Source organism: Musa acuminata, unplaced genomic scaffold, assembly GCF_036884655.1.
Source record: "Musa acuminata AAA Group cultivar baxijiao unplaced genomic scaffold, Cavendish_Baxijiao_AAA HiC_scaffold_463, whole genome shotgun sequence".
Taxonomy (NCBI): Eukaryota; Viridiplantae; Streptophyta; class Magnoliopsida; order Zingiberales; family Musaceae; genus Musa; species Musa acuminata.
This window is the reverse complement of record NW_027020710.1, coordinates 115,001-120,000: the sequence shown is the minus strand read 5'-3', so window position 1 is coordinate 120,000 and position 5,000 is coordinate 115,001.

Here is a 5,000-nt window from a genome sequence, read left to right as displayed (position 1 = left end):
GGCCCAAAAACGGGCCAAAACTGGCCATTTTTGGCTGCGCGAGCGAGCGGCGAGCGGCGGACAGCGAGCGAAGCGAGAGGCAGCACCGTCCCTGCTATACGAAAGCCCCATCCAGCCCTGTGCCACCCGGGGGGTTCCAGGGTGCTGAGATGGCTGACGTTTTGCTCCGCTCTCGACGGTCACCGCGCAATGCAAGAACAGGCCAAAAACTGGCCAAAACGGCCCAAAAACGGGCCAAAACTGGCCATTTTTGGCTGCACGAGCGAGCGGCGAGCGGCGGACAGCGAGCGAAGCGAGAGGCAGCACCGTCCCTGCTATACGAAAGCCCCATCCAGCCCTGTGCCACCCGGGGGGTTCCAGGGTGCTGAGATGGCTGACGTTTTGCTCCGCTCTCGACGGTCACCGCGCAATGCAAGAACAGGCCAAAAACTGGCCAAAACGGCCCAAAAACGGGCCAAAACTGGCCATTTTTGGCTGCACGAGCGAGCGGCGAGCGGCGGACAGCGAGCGAAGCGAGAGGCAGCACCGTCCCTGCTATACGAAAGCCCCATCCAGCCCTGTGCCACCCGGGGGGTTCCAGGGTGCTGAGATGGCTGACGTTTTGCTCCGCTCTCGACGGTCACCGCGCAATGCAAGAACAGGCCAAAAACTGGCCAAAACGGCCCAAAAACGGGCCAAAACTGGCCATTTTTGGCTGCACGAGCGAGCGGCGAGCGGCGGACAGCGAGCGAAGCGAGAGGCAGCACCGTCCCTGCTATACGAAAGCCCCATCCAGCCCTGTGCCACCCGGGGGGTTCCAGGGTGCTGAGATGGCTGACGTTTTGCTCCGCTCTCGACGGTCACCGCGCAATGCAAGAACAGGCCAAAAACTGGCCAAAACGGCCCAAAAACGGGCCAAAACTGGCCATTTTTGGCTGCGCGAGCGAGCGGCGAGCGGCGGACAGCGAGCGAAGCGAGAGGCAGCACCGTCCCTGCTATACGAAAGCCCCATCCAGCCCTGTGCCACCCGGGGGGTTCCAGGGTGCTGAGATGGCTGACGTTTTGCTCCGCTCTCGACGGTCACCGCGCAATGCAAGAACAGGCCAAAAACTGGCCAAAACGGCCCAAAAACGGGCCAAAACTGGCCATTTTTGGCTGCACGAGCGAGCGGCGAGCGGCGGACAGCGAGCGAAGCGAGAGGCAGCACCGTCCCTGCTATACGAAAGCCCCATCCAGCCCTGTGCCACCCGGGGGGTTCCAGGGTGCTGAGATGGCTGACGTTTTGCTCCGCTCTCGACGGTCACCGCGCAATGCAAGAACAGGCCAAAAACTGGCCAAAACGGCCCAAAAACGGGCCAAAACTGGCCATTTTTGGCTGCACGAGCGAGCGGCGAGCGGCGGACAGCGAGCGAAGCGAGAGGCAGCACCGTCCCTGCTATACGAAAGCCCCATCCAGCCCTGTGCCACCCGGGGGGGTTCCAGGGTGCTGAGATGGCTGACGTTTTGCTCCGCTCTCGACGGTCACCGCGCAATGCAAGAACAGGCCAAAAACTGGCCAAAACGGCCCAAAAACGGGCCAAAACTGGCCATTTTTGGCTGCACGAGCGAGCGGCGAGCGGCGGACAGCGAGCGAAGCGAGAGGCAGCACCGTCCCTGCTATACGAAAGCCCCATCCAGCCCTGTGCCACCCGGGGGGTTCCAAGGGTGCTGAGATGGCTGACGTTTTGCTCCGCTCTCGACGGTCACCGCGCAATGCAAGAACAGGGCCAAAACTGGCCAAAACGGCCCAAAAACGGGCCAAAACTGGCCATTTTTGGCTGCGCGAGCGAGCTGGCGAGCGGCGGACAGCGAGCGAAGCGAGAGGCAGCACCGTCCCTGCTATACGAAAGCCCCATCCAGCCCTGTGCCACCCGGGGGGTTCCAGGGTGCTGAGATGGCTGACGTTTTGCTCCGCTCTCGACGGTCACCGCGCAATGCCAAGACAGGCCAAAAACTGGCCAAAACGGCCCAAAAACGGGCCAAAACTGGGCCATTTTTGGCTGCACGATGCGAGCGGCGAGCGGCGGACAGCGAGCGAAGCGAGAGGCCAAGCACCGTCCCTGCTATACGAAAGCCCCATCCAGCCCTGTGCCACCCCGGGGGGTTCCAGGGTGCTGAGATGGCTGACGTTTTGCTCCGCTCTCGACGGTCACCGCGCAATGCAAGAACAGGCAAAAACTGGCCCAAACGGCCCAAAAAACGGGCCAAAACTGGCCATTTTTGGCTGCACGAGCGAGCGGCGAGCGGCGGACAGCGAGCGAAGCGAGAGGCAGCACCGTCCCTGCTATACGAAAGCCCCATCCAGCCCTGTGCCACCCGGGGGGTTCCAGGGTGCTGAGATGGCTGAGTTTTGCTCCGCTCTCGACGGTCACCGCGCAATGCAAGAACAGGCCAAAAACTGGCCAAAACGGCCCAAAAACGGGGCCAAAACTGGCCATTTTTGGCTGCACGATGCGAGCGGCGAGCGGCGGACAGCGAGCGAAGCGAGAGGCAGCACCGTCCCTGCTATACGAAAGCCCCATCCAGCCCTGTGCCACCCGGGGGTTCCAGGGTGCTGAGATGGCTGACGTTTTGCTCCGCTCTCGACGGTCACCGCGCAATGCAAGAACAGGCCAAAACTGGCCAAACGGCCCAAAAACGGGCCAAAACTGGCCCATTTTTGGCTGCGCGAGCGAGCGGCGAGCGGCGGACAGCGAGCGAAAGCGAGAGCAGCACCGTCCCTGCTATACGAAAGCCCCATCCAGCCCTGTGCCACCCGGGGGGTTCCAGGGTGCTGAGATGGCTGACGTTTTGCTCCGCTCCTCGACGGTCACCGCGCAATGCAAGAACAGGCCAAAAACTGGCCAAAACGGCCCAAAAACGGGCCAAAACTGGCCATTTTTGGCTGCACGAGCGAGCGGGCGAGCGGCGGACAGCGAGCGAAGCGAGAGGCAGCACCGTCCCTGCTATACGAAAGCCCCATCCAGCCCTGTGCCACCCGGGGGGTTCCAGGGTTGCTGAGATGGCTGACGTTTTGCTCCGCTCTCGACGGTCACCGCGCAATGCAAGAACAGGCCAAAAACTGGCCAAAACGGCCCAAAAACGGGCCAAAACTGGCCATTTTTGGCTGCACGAGCGAGCGGCGAGCGGCGGACAGCGAGCGAAGCGAGAGGCAGCACCGTCCCTGCTATACGAAAGCCCCATCCAGCCCTGTGCCACCCGGGGGTTCCAGGGTGCTGAGATGGCTGACGTTTTGCTCCGCTCTCGACGGTCACCGCGCAATGCAAGAACAGGCCAAAAACTGGCCAAAACGGCCCAAAAACGGGCCAAAACTGGCCATTTTTGGCTGCACGAGCGAGCGGCGAGCGGCGGACAGCGAGCGAAGCGAGAGGCAGCACCGTCCCTGCCTATACGAAAGCCCATCCAGCCCTGTGCCACCCGGGGGGTTCCAGGGTGCTGAGATGGCTGACGTTTTGCTCCGCTCTCGACGGTCACCGCGCAATGCAAGAACAGGCCAAAAACTGGCCAAACGGCCCAAAAACGGGCCAAAACTGGCCATTTTTGGCTGCACGATGCGAAGCGAGCGGAGCGGCGCGACAGCGAGCGAACGCGAGAGGCAAGCACCGTCCCTGCTATACGAAAGCCCATCCAGCCTGTGCCACCCGGGGGGTTCCAGGGTGCTGAGATGGCTGACGTTTTGCTCCGCTCTCGACGGTCACCGCGCAATGCAAGAACAGGCCAAAAACTGGCCAAAACGGCCCAAAAACGGGCCAAAACTGGCCCATTTTTGGCTGCACGAGCGAAGCGGCGAGCGGGCGGACAGCGAGCGAAGCGAGAGGCAGCACCGTCCCTGCTATACGAAAGCCCCATCCAGCCCCTGTGCCACCGGGGGTTCCAGGGTGCTGAGATGGCTGACCGTTTTGCTCCGCTCTCGGACGGTCACCGCGCAATGCAAGAACAGGCCAAAAACTGGCCAAACGGCCCAAAAAACGGGCCAAAACTGGCCATTTTTGGCTGCACGAGCGAGCGGCGAGCGGCGGACAGCGGAGCGAAGCGAGAGGCAGCACCGTCCTGCTATACGAAAGCCCCATCCAGCCCTGTGCCACCCGGGGGGTTCCAGGGTGCTGAGATGGCTGACGTTTTGCTCCGCTCTCGACGGTCACCGCGCAATGCAAGAACAGGCCAAAAACTGGCCAAAAACGGCCCAAAAACGGGCCAAAACTGGCCATTTTTGGCTGCGCGAGCAGAGCGGCGAGCGGCGGACAGCGAGCGAAGCGAGAGGCAGCACCGTCCCTGCTATATACGAAAGCCCCATCCAGCCCTGTGCCACCCGGGGGGTTCCAGGGTGCTGAGATGGCTGACGTTTTGCTCCGCTCACGACGGTCACCGCACCACGCAAGAACGGACCATAAAACAGGCCAAAACAGCCAAAAACGGGCCAAAACTGGTCATTTTTGGCTGCGCGAGCGAGCGGCGAGCGGCGAACAGCGAGCGAAAGCGTGAGGCAGCACCGTCCCTGCTATACGAAAGCCCCATCCAGCCCTGTGCCACCCGGGGGGGTTCCAGGGTGCTGAGATGGCTGACGTTTTGCTCCGCTCACGACGGTCACCGCGCCATGCAAGAACGGACCAAAAACAGGCCAAAACAGCCAAAAAACGGGCCAAAACTGGCCATTTTTGGCTGAGCGAGCGAGCGGTGAGCGGCGAACAGCGAGCGAAGCGAGAGGCAGCACCGTCCCTGCTATACGAAAGCCCCATCCAGCCCTGTGCCACCCGGGGGTTCCAGGGTGCTGAGATGGCTGACGTTTTGCTCCGCTCACGACGGTCGCCGTGCCACGCAAGAACGGACCAAAAAACAGGCCAAAACAGCCCAAAAACGGGCCAAAAACTGGCCATTTTAGGTTGCGCGAGCGAGCGGCGAGCGGGCGAACAGCGAGCGAAAGCGTGAGGCAGCACCGTCCCTGCTATACGAAAGCCCCATCCAGCCCTGTGCCAACCGGGGGG